General features: G+C 39.7%; 1 protein-coding gene across 2 annotated transcripts in view; it reads right to left on the bottom strand.

The window, feature by feature from the left end:
* Positions 1-3,078, bottom strand: part of htr4 (5-hydroxytryptamine receptor 4) — a 197,369-nt gene extending 194,291 nt beyond the window's left edge. For both annotated transcript variants that reach the window (XR_009064886.1, XM_057851113.1), the window contains exon 1: positions 2,854-3,078. The gene's annotated coding sequence lies outside the window, so the exon portion shown is untranslated. The remainder of the gene's footprint in view (positions 1-2,853) is intronic.
* Positions 3,079-16,410: the final 13,332 nt, after the last annotated feature.

Below are 16,410 nucleotides of genomic sequence, written 5' to 3'. Positions count from 1 at the left end.
AATTCTAGAGTCTACAAGGACTTCAAAATCTTCATAATGATAATACACACTCAGCAGAAGTGATCATTTTTTGGGCCAAAAAAGGAAAGGTCAAAGATAAGCAGGCACCTTAGTACAATGTCACTTCAAATCAAGTCAGAAATCTTTGTGTAATTATTGACATCTACAGTCCGTCACTAAACTCACTGCTTATCACCACCTAAAAAATATAGCCAGAATTAAGGGGCTTCTGACTCAACAAGACATGAAAAAAACGTATGCGTGCATTCATTTTCAATAGATTGGAATATTGCAACGGTATATTTACAGGTCTTGATAAAAAAAAACAAAATCAGTCAGGAAAGCTGCAGCTAGTACAGAATGCTGCAGCCAGAGTCCTAACCCATAGCTTCCAGTGAGTCAAAGGATAGACAAAGGATAGAAAATATTATTGCTCGTCAACAAAACACGTAACGGCCTTGGACCAAAATACAGTGGGGCAAATAAGTATTTAGTCAACCACCCATTGTGCAAGTTCTCTTACTTGAAAATATTAGAGAGGCCTGTAATTGTCAACATGGGTAAACCTCAACCATGAGAGACAGAATGTGGAAGAAAAAAGAATCACATTAATTGATTTTTAAAGAATTTATTTCCAAATTAGAGTGGAAAATAAGTATTTGGTCACCCACAAACAAGCAAGATTTCTAGCTGTCAAAGAGGTCTAACTTCTTCTAACGAGGTCTAACGAGGCTCCACTCGTTACCTGTATTAATGGCACCTGTTTTAACTCATTATCGGTAATTAAGACACCTGTCCACCTCAGTCAGTCACACTCCAAACTCCACTATGGCCAAGACCAAACAGCTGTCGAAGGACACCAGAGACAAAATTGTAGACCTGCACCAGGCTGGGAAGACTGAATCTGCATTAGGTTAAACGCTTGGTGTAAAGAAATCAACTGTGGGAGCAATTATTAGAAAATGGAAGACATACAAGACCACTGATAATCTCCATCGATCTGGGGCTCCATGCAAGATCTCACCCCGTGGCGTCAAAATGATAACAAGAACGGTGAGCAAAAATCCCAGAACCACACGGGGGGACCTAGTGAATGACCAACAGAGAGAGCTGGGACCACAGTAACAAAGGCTACTATCAGTAACACAATGCGCCGCCAGGGACTCAAATCCTGCACTGCCAGACGTGTCCCCCTGCTGAAGCCCGTCTGCGGTTCGCTAGAGAGCATTTGGATGATCCAGAAGAGGACTGGGAGAATGTGTTATGGTCAGATGAAACCAAAATAGAACTTTCTGGTAGAAACACAGGTTCTGGTGTTTGGAGGTGAAAGAATACTCAATTGCATCCGAAGAACACCATACCCACTGTGAAGCATGGGGGTGGAAACATTATACTTTGGGGCTGTTTTTCTGCAAACGGACCAGGACGACTGATCTTTGTAAAGGAAACAATGAATGGGGCCTTGCATCGAGAGATTTTGAGTGAAAATCTCTTTCCATCAACAAGGGCATTGAAGATGAGACGTAGCTTGGTCTTTCAGCATGACAATGATAACAAAGGAGCGGCTTCGGAAGAAGCACTTCAAGGTCCTGGAGTGGCCTAGCCAGTCTCCAGATCTCAACCCCATAGAAAATCTGTGGAGGGAGTTGAAAGTCCGTGTTGCCCAACGACAGCCCCAAAACATCACTGCTCTAGAGGAGATCTGCATGGAGGAATGGGACAAAATACCAGCAACAGTGTGTGAAAAGCTTGTGAAGAGTTACAGAAAACGTTTGGCCTTCGTTATTGCCAACAAAGGGTAGATAAAGTATTGAGATGAACTTTTGGTATTGACCAAATACTTATTTTCCACCATGATTTGCAAATAAATTCTTTAAAAATCAAACAATGTGATTTTCTGTTTTTTTTTTTTTTTCCCACATTCTGTCTCTCATGGTTGAGGTTTACCCACAGTAACAATTACAGGCCTCTCTAATATTTTCAAGTGGGAGAACTTGCACAATTAGTGGTTGACTAAATACTTGTTTGCCCCACTGTACCTGAAGGTCTGATGTATGCTCAAACTGTTAGCTCCTTTAAATCAGGGCTAAAAACGCTTTTGTTTAGCACAGCATATCCATAACTGTCTATATATTTCAAGCTATTTGCCCTCTATTCCTCTTATGCTTTTCTCCATTGCTGATTTCAATTATCATTATTAAGTAGCAGTAGTTTTTTTTTTCTATTCATGATTAAATGTGATTTTTATGTATAATTGTTTATTTCCTGTTTTGTTCGTCTTTGTTTTTACGTTCTATTGATTCAATGTGATTTTTATCATCTTCATGTGATGTAAAGCACTTTGAATTGCCTTGTGTTGAATTGTGCTATATAAATAAATTTGCTTTTCCTTGCCTGATATGACTTTTGTTTTCAGGATTTTCCTGTTGATTTTAATCAGACTTCGACATACTGTACCGGATTTGAAAGGCTTTTGTATTTTGAAAACGACCCTCAAGCCAGCCTCATTTTGGCCGTTTAAAGTGCCTCCTCTTCGGCAAATAAATAAAACCAGTTGTCATCACATTGTGGCATAGCGTATTTGCTCCAAAGTAACATTATAAGCCGTATAAACATCATGAAAATGACCACTGAGCACCATATAGCCTGTGCAAGAATGTCAGCAATTTCAATTCAAGTACGCATTCCTCCACACACGGACCCTAAAAATCGGACCGCCACCTTCATCAAAGCAAGATTAAAATTCATGCTTTCCGAGCAGCTATAAAGTTCTCATTCTGCAGAGACTTGGAAGACCGAGGAAGGTCAAAATTGCTACAAAGGTGGCGTGGAAAAAGGCGACTCTTAACTCACCATGTCTCCGGCGCTTCCAGCCTGTCACGGCGTTAAATCCACCCGCTTCCCAAAATTACATCGTCCGTCGATCGCGGAGATCCACACTGAGTGAGACCCGGGAGGCGCGCGGAAAATTGAGTCACTTGGATCAGCTTGGGCGCGCGTGGATATTTGGGAAGTGTGAGTGAGTGAGTGTCGACAGGAGAAATGCAAGTGGATTCAGCTTGGCTCTAAGTGCGTGCGTCCGTTCTAGTCCCTCCTTCAGATGCGAGTGACACATGCTTCCACGCAAACGTGCACGCGCGCATCGCCACTCCTCATTCATGAGGAGGGACCACGCACGCGAGGAAGGAAACGTGCGGACTCACATATTGGGACAGTGATTTAAAAAATATATATATATTAAATATGTCTAATTGGACGCACAATCAGCCCATAGTAGTGCATAATGTAAAATCAAAATCAGCTTTAAAATTGGTCTTAAAAAACTTTTTAAAAGACTCAGGTTCAGCATAAGTATCTCTTTCTCCCCCTGCTGAACCTTGCTGTTGTAATGGAATTTGAACCCGCCATTCATTCGTCTTCAGTGCCGATTATCCTCACGTGTGTCACGGGTAGGGCTGGGCACCTCTGAGTGGCTCACGATCAGCGGCGGACTTGGCAATTTTGGGGCCTAAGGCGAACATATCCAGGGGCCAGGGCCGTTCCTGATCAATTTGGTGCCCTAGGCAACATATTTATTGCCCCCCCCCCCCCATTTATATTTATATATACAGCCTACTGTACCTGTCTATTATCTTTGATGGGCGTAGTTAAAAGAAAATTAATTCTTGAAGCACGGCAACTACACAGTCTACACCAGTGCTTCTCAATTATTTTCTGTTACGCCCCCCCCAAGGAAGACGTAAATGTTTCGCACCCCCCCAAACTCTCTGCCGCCACTGTAAATAGTATCATTTGTCTATAAAATTACTATTATAAATACGCATCTGCCTAACATTGAGTCCTTTGTTTCTAATAAAGAAAAAAAGTAACATAGATCAACTTATAATAAAGTATAACTTTATTAACATTGTTTTGTTTGTAACAGAGAAGACTTGACACGCATCAATTTGCCTGAATTTCCAAAAAAGACACATCCAAACTGTAAAAAATACACTCAAGGTACATTTTTGACCATTTGATACAGAAAAATAAAATGTAATAAAATCAGTAAATAATAACAAATTAAAATTGATTAGAAACATTCACTCATGAGGACAATATGCCAAAAAAATGGACTCAAAAAAACAAACCTGAATAAAAGAAAAAAAGAGTGTCCTTGGACAGAAGGACAGTTTTTATTTTTGCTGCTCACAGTATTTACCTCCTTTGCAATAGTGTGGAGTTATTTTGCAATGAGCATGCTAACAATGTCAATGCTCACTGGTTTACTGATATAACACTGACAAAGCAGGACGATTGTTGGCAATATTCGGCACGTTTTCACCGAAAAACAATCAAGCGGCTTATCAATGAGATTGGGGTCTAATGTCTTTAAGTGGCGTCTTAATTGATTTGGCTTCTAGCTGTCTGCTATAATTATTTTTAGATACAGTAAACAGTGGTCTTTCGTCATCACCCACTGTATTAAAACTCAAAGCTAAAAGGCAAACAGCACGAAAAAAGCGCATTCTCGGTGGCTGAGGTAGAACTGTAGGTGAGGGCGGTCGTCGTGACGATCCCAAGCCGAAAATTGCACTTCTCGGGCGGCGACGTGAGAGCCGGACAAGACAGTGGGTCGCTGCGTGAGTGAGTCCGGTCGGAAAACGGCTTTCGATAGCAGCGGCGGCACACTGCTCTTCATATCTGTTTTCTGTGTGTGCTGAGTGCTCTTCCTTAGTTCAAAAATACTGCGCGCACTCTGAAAATGAGAGCGCCACTGCCACCCACTGAGCGGATGTGCAAGTACACTTTATTCCAGTACGGCAAAAAAACCAAAAAAAAGCATGTTCCCCAAGGTCACATGCGCCCCCCCTGGCATCGCTCTGCGCCCCCCCAGGGGGGCGCGCCCCACTATTTGAGAAGTACTGGTCTACACTATCCAGTAATAATGAATTAAATAATATATGATAGCAAAATAATAATAATAATAATAATAAATTGAATATGTTTTTACATGAATGTGATCGCCATTTTAATGAATTAATGACACATGTAATAACAAATGTTTGCATTTAAATCCGTTGCACTTTTAGTCCCCAATACCACATAACTTTGAATTAATTAATTCCATATTTAATGGTGTATTTATTTAATTAACCTTGGCACTTTTAGGCAAGGCAAATTTCTTTGAAAAGCACAATTTAACACAAGGTAAAAGTGGTTCACATCACATGAAAATAAGCAAGACAATTTTAGTCTCCCATACACTTTGTCCAAATTTCTCTAAAATTGGACGGGGAGTAAATTTAACTGAAAATAATCCACAGCTGACTGAATACTGAAACTATTTCTAAAACAACAGCCTGACTAATAATACAGTAGAATTTTGCTTTAGCACTAAGTCATATAAGCTCTATGTAAATAACTGCTAGCTTGCAGTTGCGCTGTCTCCGTGCTTATGCTGTTGAAAAAAATCATCACAACAAACCTCTGTTTTTCTTCACGTCTTTGCTGTCTTCTTTCTTTTTCTTTTGACCCGAAGGGCTTTTTTCTATTCATGAAGTTGACTTGTCAACGTAACGTCGCTCAATGGCGTACCGCAAGCAACACGTCACTTCCGCTCATTAATATTTATGACATTAGCTACCGTGGCTAAGTAGGGACAAGCCACCGTTCGTCCCTAATAGGAAATGAATGGAAATCGGTACAAAGGAGATGCTTACAGAGCTTAACCTACCAATTTTCTCCGAAAATGATATGCCTGGTGCCAAATTAACTGGGAAAGATGTGGAAGAATATAGAAATGTTCAGTTAAAGAGATGGCTTGAGTGTCGAAGGCTGAAAAAGACGAAAAAAACGAGCCGACCTAAGCATAGCCTTAGCTTTTTTATCGACGCGACTGACAATGACATTCTCCTGTTTCAACAAGCTATCCTTTACCATCAGCCCTGTCTTTCTTATATATCCTCTGGTTGTCCTACGTCTCTGACCGTTCTTGGGGGTAATTTAGTTAGCTTTGAGTAGCGGTCGCAAATGCTACTCAGTGACAGCCAACGAACACTTTAATTTTTTTTCGAGCTGGTGTTAAAGTCCGCGCAAGTTGATTCGGTCTTCACATTTTTTCCTCCCGAGTTTCTGGTTTCCGGAAACGTATGAAGAAAACATCCTTCATGTGTCGTAATGTCTAGAGTTGTTTCTACAAGTTCTGAAAAAGCAATGCGTGATCAGCATGTTCGTTTTTGAAAGATTACCGGCGAAAAGTAGCACAAATTTCGTTGTTTCTATGCGAGGGCGGGTCTATAATGTCCCACTTCGGCTTTACTCCCACTTTACAATGCGACGTCATGGTCTAAAGATCGCATGCGTGCGGTACGCCATTGCGGAGGCTAAAAATAGCACCTTCAGGTAGCTCGCTGGTCTGCTGGGTGGTGAGGCTAGGGTCCGTGGTGAAATTATCGCATCAAAGGAAAAAGTGAAACGGGCAAAAGGCACACTAGAAAAATGATTTCATTATTATTTAAAGACTTAAGATGAACGCTTTTGTTGTTCTTTTGTTTTATTGTTTTGCATAATTTTTTGAATACTGCTTTCTTCAAATATTATTTAAATATTTTTCTTGACGCCTTTTTGGATGCCGGTGCGCCCTTAGCCGGTTGCTTAAATTGCCTTATGGGCTGCACAGGTCTGCCAGGGGCCCTTTTCATGGGTCAGGGGTTAAAAAGGTGAGAAGGGTGTGGATAAAAATATGTTCCGGTACACTAGGGCTGTCCTAAGTGACAAATTTTCTCCTGATTAGTCAGCCGACTAGTTTTACGATTAGTCGACAAATCTAATAATTTACTTTTTTTTTGTTTTTGTTTTTAATTAGCAATGACATTTTTGTTGATGCTTATTAATACACAAAACCATTTTGGAACACTTAAAGTTTTTATTAAAGTACAAATAATCATGTAAATAACAATAATTAATCACAAATAAATAATTAGGTTAAATGCTGATAGCATTTACTAGTGCAAAAGAATGGAAAGTAAACAGATTCAGAACACTGACTTTGCCTTTCCAACATTATTCAAAACAATTCTTTAAAAAAATGCGTGCATTATTATTATAGTAGTATAATAATTATAATAATTATTCATTGCCAATCATATTTGTCATTAAAAGCGTCATTTAAAAGCTATTCTTCATGTAGAATCTGTTTTCTGTAGTATTTACTCGACATATTATAATATTAATTCTGAAGTATGTGGGATTAACTCCAGAAATCGTTATTTATATGACGAACATGACGTGCTTTTATCTTGAAATGTACGTTCGCTAAACCGCTAACCGAAAGCTTTACACTCCGTAAAAAAACATTCTTCGTCATTGCTTGTGGTGTCACTAATAGATTTAATTTTTTTTTCGTTAGCCAATGCTGTTAACCAGGTGTTGACTGTTATTGCATGACTGATTGGAACTGTACTGCATTGTTTCGCCACAGGGTGTGCTGTCGTGTATTTTATGTTCGGTGTGAAGAAGAAGCAGAAAGTTAAAAGAGACATTGTTCTCAACTTCTCCCTCGCTCACTGCACTTTGGCTCTCATGGAGAGCAAGTTCGCTCATGTGTTCGAAATAAACGATAGCCGACATTCAAAGTAGCAAGTATGTTGTAAAAATAGCAAGCTTAGGGGCGTGAAAAACGCGGGAGAGCTAAGTGAAGCTAATGAACAGCTAAGCAGAGCTAAGCGAAGCTAAACGGCGCTAAATGAAGCTAAGCGACTGATACTCAGTCTGTCGTCGTGGAACAGTCCATTGTAATGCATGTGTGTGTGTGTGTGTGTGTGTGTGGGGGGGGGGGGGGTAATATAAATGCAGCATTCAAATGACTTTCTTTTTTGTTTTGTTATTTGTTTGTTTGGTATGCTGACATATTTATACATGACGAATAGTTGGGGGTGCTGCTGGCTCCGGTGGCCCGAGCCCTTGCTCGTTGGGGCAAGGACAGCTGGTTGGGGGCCCCCTACTGGTTGGGGGCCTAAGGCGATCGGCTACTTTGCCTGAATATTAGATCCGCCTATGCTCACGATAAGATACGATATTTGATACAAGCAGGGTTCGTACGGGTCCTTGAAATCCTTGAAAATGCTTGGATTTTACCGTCGTGTTTTCATTAGGGCTGTCAAAATTATCGCGTTAACGGGCGTTAATTAATTTTTTAAATTAATCACGTTAAAATATTTGACACATTTAACGCACATGCCCCGCTCAAACGGATTAAAATGACAGCAGTGTCATGTCCATTTGTTACTTGTTTTTTGCCGCCCTCTGCTGGCACTTGAGTGAGACTGATTTTATGGGTTTTTCAGCACCCTGAGCATTGTGTAATTATTGACATCAATAATGGCGAGCTACTAGATTATTTTTTGTTTGAAAATTTTACAAATTTTATGAAAACAAAAACATCAAGAGGGGTTTTAATGTAAAATTTCTATAACTTGTACTAACATTTAAGAACTACAAGTCTTTCTATCCATGGATCGCTTTAAGAGAATGTTAATAATGTTAATGCCATCTTGTTGATTTATTATTATAGTAAACAAATACAGTACTTATGTAAAGTATGTTGAATGTATATATCCGTCTTGTGTCTTATCTTTCCATTCCAATAATAATTTACAGCAAAATATGGCATATTTTATAGATGGTTTGAATTGCGATTAATTACGATTAATTAATTTTTTAGCTGTGATTAACTCGATTAAAAATTTTAATCGTTTGACAGCCCTAGTTTTCATGGTTTGAAAAATGATTGGTAGTGTTAGTTCTGCTCCTGCAATGCCGTGACGGCGAAGCTACCATGGCGTCAATGAGCGTTCCATAGTTCTGCGGCAAGGGAACGCGTTGCTCTGTAATTTACCGCCAAGCCACTAGAGGGGTCTGGCGTTGTATTTGTCCGGTTTTGGGGGACGCTTGTCGACTTCCTCTAATTTTCTTCCGGTTACACATTATTATGCCAACGGAGATGGAAGGCTCGGATGTGGATCTTCAGATCATCGACATTGAACAACAAATGTTGATCATACTGTAATGTCCGTAACTATGCGTGGGTCTTTTAAGAGGCAATCAGTGAAAGTGAAGTGGAAGCGAGTGGAAAAAACGGGAGAAAGCGAAAGTTAGAGGTCACATGTTGCGGCAGCCCGGTATTATTTTGTTATTTATTTTATTGTTGCCACAATAAAGTGGGGAAAGCCATCATCAACCCCTCTTCTTCTTCTAGCATCGGGTAGAAGCCAGCAAGCTGCATTGTCCAGCGTTTTGTCCGATTTCTTTGCCGTGTCCTACAACCAGCCAGTTGGAAGCCATAGCAGATTTCTGGCGGCTATGGAACTTCCCAAACTGCATTGGAAGCCTTGAACACATTATCATAAAAGCACCAAGGTACCCTCAATCAGTGATCAGTGATGTATCAAGTGTGTGACTTGTCTCTAGTTGGAAATTAAACATCAAAACAACTCTTTTGACAGCAAACCTGTGCTTTATTCTTCATATACTTGAAGGGTAAAATATAAATAAGTCAGACTCACAGCAAACATATGTACAAAATAAATGATAAAGTGCACCAACCAAAAATACGACATAAAGTGATTAAAAAGCTGGCAGTTTATGGCTGACTGTGTCACCGCTTCATGTGGCCATTCGCTTCCGAACACACACATACCTGTCTCGGAGGTTCTTCCATTTTATTTTATACAATCGCTGACCTCCAGCCCTGTATTTTCAGCAATCTCCTTCCACGAATTGCTTGCCATTTGGCAATCTTTCTAATGTCTTGACGAGACATTGTAGAGGTCGTTGTACTTGCGGGGGGGTCCGACAATTATTTTTATTTATTTATTTTATTTAACTGATATCCCAATTTTGTCCGACACAGAGATATCAAACCAATACCGATACATGCAGTCGTGGACTTAACATATTATTGCCAATTGTATTGTGAATCTCCAGTGGATGCTTCAATAATGATAAAGGTAACAACTTCAAGGTTTTCCAGATGAAATAAACATTCTGTGAAAAATAAGTGAACAACTTCAACTGAAGTGGGAAAAATTGCCTATATTGCACCACTATATCATTAAGCTTAACTGCCATAATAAGCTGTGACCGGCCCTTGTACAAAGAAAGAAGGCTTCTACATTCACTTTGAAGGGAACATGCAAATTGGCCTAAAACAGAGAATGAAAAACCGATGTTGATATTATCCGATATAGTTTTTAAATGCTTTTATCGACAACTCTATAGTTTTTATTGTGTGTCAACTTTAGACGGAAATGTTGAACAAAACCAAATCCGCACATATTACTATTTCAAACAAAACAAAACACAAAAAAGCCAGACGTTTGGTATCTTTTCAATTTAAATCTGAGCGAGTCACATTCTTGACCCCAAAAATATGCCAATTTCTTCACTGACAGACACCCCCCGTCAAATGTTTTTGAGTTATGGAGCGCATTAACAATTCTCCTAGCGACTAAGTGATTTTTGCGTCAACCCTGAGTGAACTGCAGCTGGTGTATTCCTCAGCAAGATGTTTTTTTGCTGCGATAACAAGCAGCCGAGGTGGCGTCCACCCTGAGTCTCGTTCCCTCTTTGTGATTCTCTCTTTATTCTTTTTCTAGTTATCTGCTTAGGCATTTCCATAGTCTTCCCGGGGAATACAATTGATGTGTTCACTCCTGATCCGGTTTCACAGTAACATCACTCATATAGAATACAAGACCATAGTGTAGAATTAGGACTGGGCAGTGGTTACTAATTTCATTTGTGATCAATCGTGTGAGATTAATCGCGATTGATCATATAATGAATTCAAAGTAGTAATTAGGACACTTTAACTCATTTGCTCCCAAAAACGTATAAATACAGTGGGGAAAATAAGTATTTAGTCAACCACTAATTGCGCACTTGAAAATATTAGAGAGGCCTGTAATTGTCAACATGGGTAAACCTCAACCATGAGAGACAGAATTGTTTGATTTTTAAATAATTTATATGCAAATCATGATGGAAAATAAGTATTTGGACAATACCAAAAGTTCATATCAATACTTTGTTATGTACCCTTTGTTGGCAATAACGGAGGCCAAGCGTTTTCTGTAACTCTTCACAAGCTTTTAACACACTGTTGCTGGTATTTTGGCCCATTCCTCCATGCAGATCTCCTTTAGAGTGTTTTGGGGCTGTCGTTGGGCAACACGGACTTTCAACTCCCTCCACCGATTTTCTATGGGGTTGAGATCTGGAGACTGGCTAGGCCACTCCAGGACCTTGAAATGCTTCTTACGAAGCCACTCCTTTGTTGCCCTTGCTGTGTGTTTGGGATCATTGTCATGCTGACAGACCCAGCCACGTCTCATCTTCAATGCCCTTACTGATGGAAGGAGATTTTCACTCAGAATCTCTCGATACATGGCCCCATTCATTCTTTCCTTTACACAGATCAGTCGTCCTGGTGCATTTTCAGAAAAACAGCCCCAAAGCATGATGTTTCCATCCCCATGCTTCGCAGTGGGTATGGTGTTCTTCGGATGCAATTGAGTATTCTTTCTCCTCCAAACACGAGAACCTGTATTTCTACCCAACAGTTCTATTTTGGTTTCATCTGACCATAACACATTCTCCCAGTCCTCTTCTGGATCATCCAAATTCTCTCTAGCGAACCACAGATGGGCCTGGACTTGTACTGGCTTCAGCAGGGGGACACGTCTGGCAGTGCAGGATTTGATTCCCTGGCGGCGCATTGTGTTACTGATAGTAGCCTTTGTTACTGTTGTCCCAGCTCTCTGTAGGTCCTTCCCTAGGTCCCCCCCGTGTGGTTCTGGGATTTTTGCTCACAGTTCTTGTTATCATTTTGATGCCACGGAGTGATATCTTGCATGGAGCCCCAGATCGAGGGAAATTATCAGTGGTCTTGAATGTCTTCCATTTTCTAAGAATTGCTCCCACAGTTGATTTCTTCACACCAGACATGTCCAAAGTCCGGCCCGAGGGCCAAATGCGGCCCGTGGACAAGTTTCGTTCAGCCCCCTGCCTCTGTCATAAAATCAATAATGTCTGGCCCACACACAGACTTAATAAATTGGTCAGCAGTACTGCTACCAGCATATGAAGGAGCTTACACACTAAATGCTACTCCTCATTTACTCACTAAAAGGCAGCAGCACCCTAAGCAATATTACCCCGTGTGACCCTTCCAATTTTGTAAAGCGGTGATAATCAACAAAAAAAAGAAAGTTGACTGCGTTGGCCAACGCTTCAAGGATAGGTGGAAATTGGACTATTTCTTCACTAAAATATGCAACAACTGTGTCCGCCTCATTTGCAAAGAGGCAGTCACTGTTTTTAAAGAGTTCATTGTGAGGCAATATTACCAAGACACGCTGACATGTACGACAAGATTACAAGGAAGATACGTTGCAAGAAATTGAAGCAACCTGAAGCTAGTTTAATTTCACAGTAGGATTTTGCAAGAGCCCGAGAGTCGAAAGAGAACACCACAAAGGTTGCGAGATTTTTGAAATTATTACCGTAATTTCTGGACTATAAGGCGCACCTGACTATAAGCCACCACCCACCAAATTTGACACGAAAACAGCATTTGTTCATAGATAAGCCGCACTGGACAATAAGCCGCAGCTGTCCTCACTGTATTATAGGATATTTACACTAAAATATATTAACCGGTAACACCAAATGAGCCACACCAAATGAGCCACCGTGAAGCTTTGAACCAATTGGATGCAAAGCTTCTTTGCTTCAAGAAGCTTCATTTGGCCATCACTGCTCCCTTGGGGGAGACAGTCAACCTCTGCTGCCACCTGCTGTCAACACTGTAGTCGTCACTGTTGTAGCGCTACAAATATTAAATAACAATCATAATTCATGTTCTGTGCTGATTATTTCTTCATTTACTCTTCCAGTTGTTTCATAAATTGCTAGCTCTGGTATTTGGTAAAACTTTATTTGACAGTGACACCATAAAACTGTCATAAGACCATCATAATTTTTTCCAGCTTCGTCTCTTAGCCAAAGTGAAGCCTTTTCTTAGTCGCCATGACCTTGAAAAAGCAATTCACGCTTTTATAAGTTCAAGGCTGGACTACTGCAATGCACTTTATGTTGGCCTACCCAAGTCCTCGATCTCTTGGCTGCAACTTGTTCAAAATGCTGCTGCTCGATTTTTAACAGGTACACCTAGACGTGAGGATATTACCCCCATGCTATCATCACTCCACTGACTTACAGTCCATTTTAGAATTGATTTCAAACTTTTACTGTTTGTTTTTAATTCTATTAATGGCCAGGCTCCATCTTATCTATCGGAAATTTTAACTTTTCGTAACTCTGGCAGGACTCTTCGCTCGACCGGCCAGCTTCTTTTAGATGTTCCAAGGTCAAAACTTAAACAGTGGGGAGACCGATCCTTTGCGGTTGCTGCCCCCAGGCTGTGGAACAGCCTTCCCCCCGAAATCCGCACCACCACGGATGTAGGTCTTTTTAAGTCTCGGCTAAAAACACACCTTTTTAGACTCGCCTTTTACAAAGATTAGGATAGCCTGGTTTTATTAGCTTAAGGGCTTTTTTTATGTTTTTTCGATTTTATCGGTTTTATTGTTTTACTTGCTGGAATGTTATTGCGATGCGCTCTTTGTTTTATTTTATTTTTTAAAATGTCATTGTATAATATTTTCCTGCCTTTTATTTATCTTGAGCCATGTTTTGTTGTAGAGCACTTTGAGGGCCTTTCGGGTTTTGTAAAGGGCTATATAAATAAATTTTGATTGATTGATTGATTGATAATTATGATATGACACTGCCATGAGCATTAATGACATCATGACAGATGTCATTTTGTGTCATCCAGCAAATTATCTCACTTTTGAATGGATGCAAAAGATCCGAGCTGGACATATATGTAGTGCTGGTGACGTAATTTGCGCCAGATGATACTTAATGACATCTGTCATAAGCATTTATTAACGGCCATGATAATGTCATAATCATGTGATAATTATGGCAGTCTTATGACACCGTTGTCAAAGTGTTACTTATTAACCCAAATAAATCTACAAATAAGCCGCACTGGACTATAAGATGCAGGATTCAAAATGAGGGAAAAAAAGTAGCGGCTTATTGTCCGAAAATTACGGGTAATTTAAAAAAATAAGAAAGCAAATGTGACGCACAGAATCGCTTGCTAAAATTTGCTTAAATATATTGTTCTACATAAAGGACGTCAGCCAAGGTCGGCCCCCCACATTTTTACCACACCAAATCTGGCCCCCTTTGCAAAAAGTTTGGACACCCCTGCTTTACACCAATTGTTTTACCTATTGCAGATTCAGTCTTCCCAGCCTGGTGCAGGTGTACAATTTTGTCTCTGGTGTCCTTCGACAGATCTGTGGTCTTGGCCATAGTGGAGTTTGGAGTCTGACTGACTGAAGTTGTGGACAGGTGTCTTTTATACCGATAATGAGTTAAAACAGGTGCCATTAATGCAGGTAAAGAGTGGAGCCGCGTTAGAAGAAGTTAGACCTCTTTTACAGCCAGAAATCATGCTTGTTCGTAGGTGACTAAATACTTATTTTCCACTCTAATTTGGAAATAAATTCTTTAAAAATCAAACAATGTGATTTTCTTTTTTTTTTCTCCCACATTCTGTCTCTCAAGGTTGAGGTTTTCCCATGTTGATAATTACAGGCCTGTCTAATATTTTCAAGTGGGAGAACTGGCACAATTTGTGGTTGACTAAATACTTATTTTGCCCCTCTGTATATTCGTCCAAAACCGATAATGAAAATCTGATGTCGATATTATCCGAAAAACATTTTAAAATGCTTTTATCGACCGATATTGCCGTCCATCGTGGAACGTGGAAAATGGATTGGTAGTTTATCGCCGTCAATGGCAGCCAATGTCACAAAAGTGTCCAATCAGGGTTTTTTAAAAAAAAGCTCATTATTTGTGCAAAGTGTTGGCAAATACAATGTTATTTGTTCAATTGAAATAAATTGGATATTTTTTCGCCCCAGAATTTCGACAGACTGTAAATCATTTCTTGACAAGACGTGATAACAACCTGCAGACTCCATCCCTCGCATCATCCCTCTTTGTGATCCTTTCTCCCTCTTTCTTGTCATCTGCAGAGCGTTTTCCGCCTCTCTGGTTTTTGGCTCGTGGCTTTGTAATTGCCGTATTTGTCTTTCATTCTTTCTGCTTCTCCCTCACCGCACCGTCGGAATTACAGCGTCTCGGTTATGACACGCTGGATGTCACGGCGCGACAATTCGGCATCAAACAAACACACAAATGCACATGCAGGAGCTTTCAATCTGGGAAAATCAATTTGGCGCAATTTTTAGAACATTTGCTCATTGATTGTTTTTTAGGGTTGTGAATCGCTTATAAAAATTAATTTATCATGAAAGAACTTATTTTTGTTCAATGGGAATGTATTTTTTAATATTAGACAGTTTCATTTCAACATTTGTGACAAAGTTTAGTGAACATAACAAACATATAGCTGTGCTGCCATTAGCCGAGCATCTTCCTGGCATCCAATTGGTTGAGAAGGGCCTCTACTGTATGTGTATGTGTGTATCCAAGTAGGGCTGCAGCTATCGAATATTTTAGTAATCGAGTATTCTCCTGAAAACCCCATCGTTTAATCGAGTAATCAAATACAACTTTTTTTTTTAATTAGGTAAAGGGTAATTATAAATATACTAGGGCTGTCAAACGAATAAAATTTTTAATCAAGTTAATTCCAGCTTAAAAATTAATTAATTGTTATTAATCGCAATTCAAACCATCTATAAAATATGCCACATTTTTCTGTAAATTATTGTTGGAATGGAAAGATAAGACACAAGACGGATATATACATTCAACATACGGTACATAAGTACTGTATTTGTTTATTATAACAATAAATCAACAAGATGGCATTAACATATTAACATTCTCTTAAAGCGATCCATGGATTGAAAGACTTGTAGTTCTTAAAAGATAAATGTTCGTACAAGTTATAGAAATTTTATATTAAAACCCCTCTTAATGTTTTCGTTTTAATAAAATTTGTAAAATTTTCAATCAAAAAATAAACTAGTAGCTCGCCATTGTTGATGTCAATAATTACACCATGGTCACTCATGGTACTAACCCATAAAATCAGTTGGAGCCAAGCACCAAAAAACAAGTAAGAAGCGGACATTACACTGTACTGTCATTTTAGGCTGTTTGAGCGGGGCATGTGCGTTAATTGCGTCAAATATTTTAACGTGATTAATTTAAAAAATTGATTACCGCCCATTAACGCGATAATTTTGACAGCCCTAAAATATACATGAGAAAACGAAACATTTTGTCAGGGTGTGGGGGTCAAGGTAGACC

This window comes from Corythoichthys intestinalis, chromosome 11 (assembly GCF_030265065.1).
Source record: "Corythoichthys intestinalis isolate RoL2023-P3 chromosome 11, ASM3026506v1, whole genome shotgun sequence".
Classification (NCBI taxonomy): domain Eukaryota; kingdom Metazoa; phylum Chordata; class Actinopteri; order Syngnathiformes; family Syngnathidae; genus Corythoichthys; species Corythoichthys intestinalis.
Note: the sequence above shows the minus strand (reverse complement) of the source record. Positions and strands in the feature narration are given on the sequence as shown.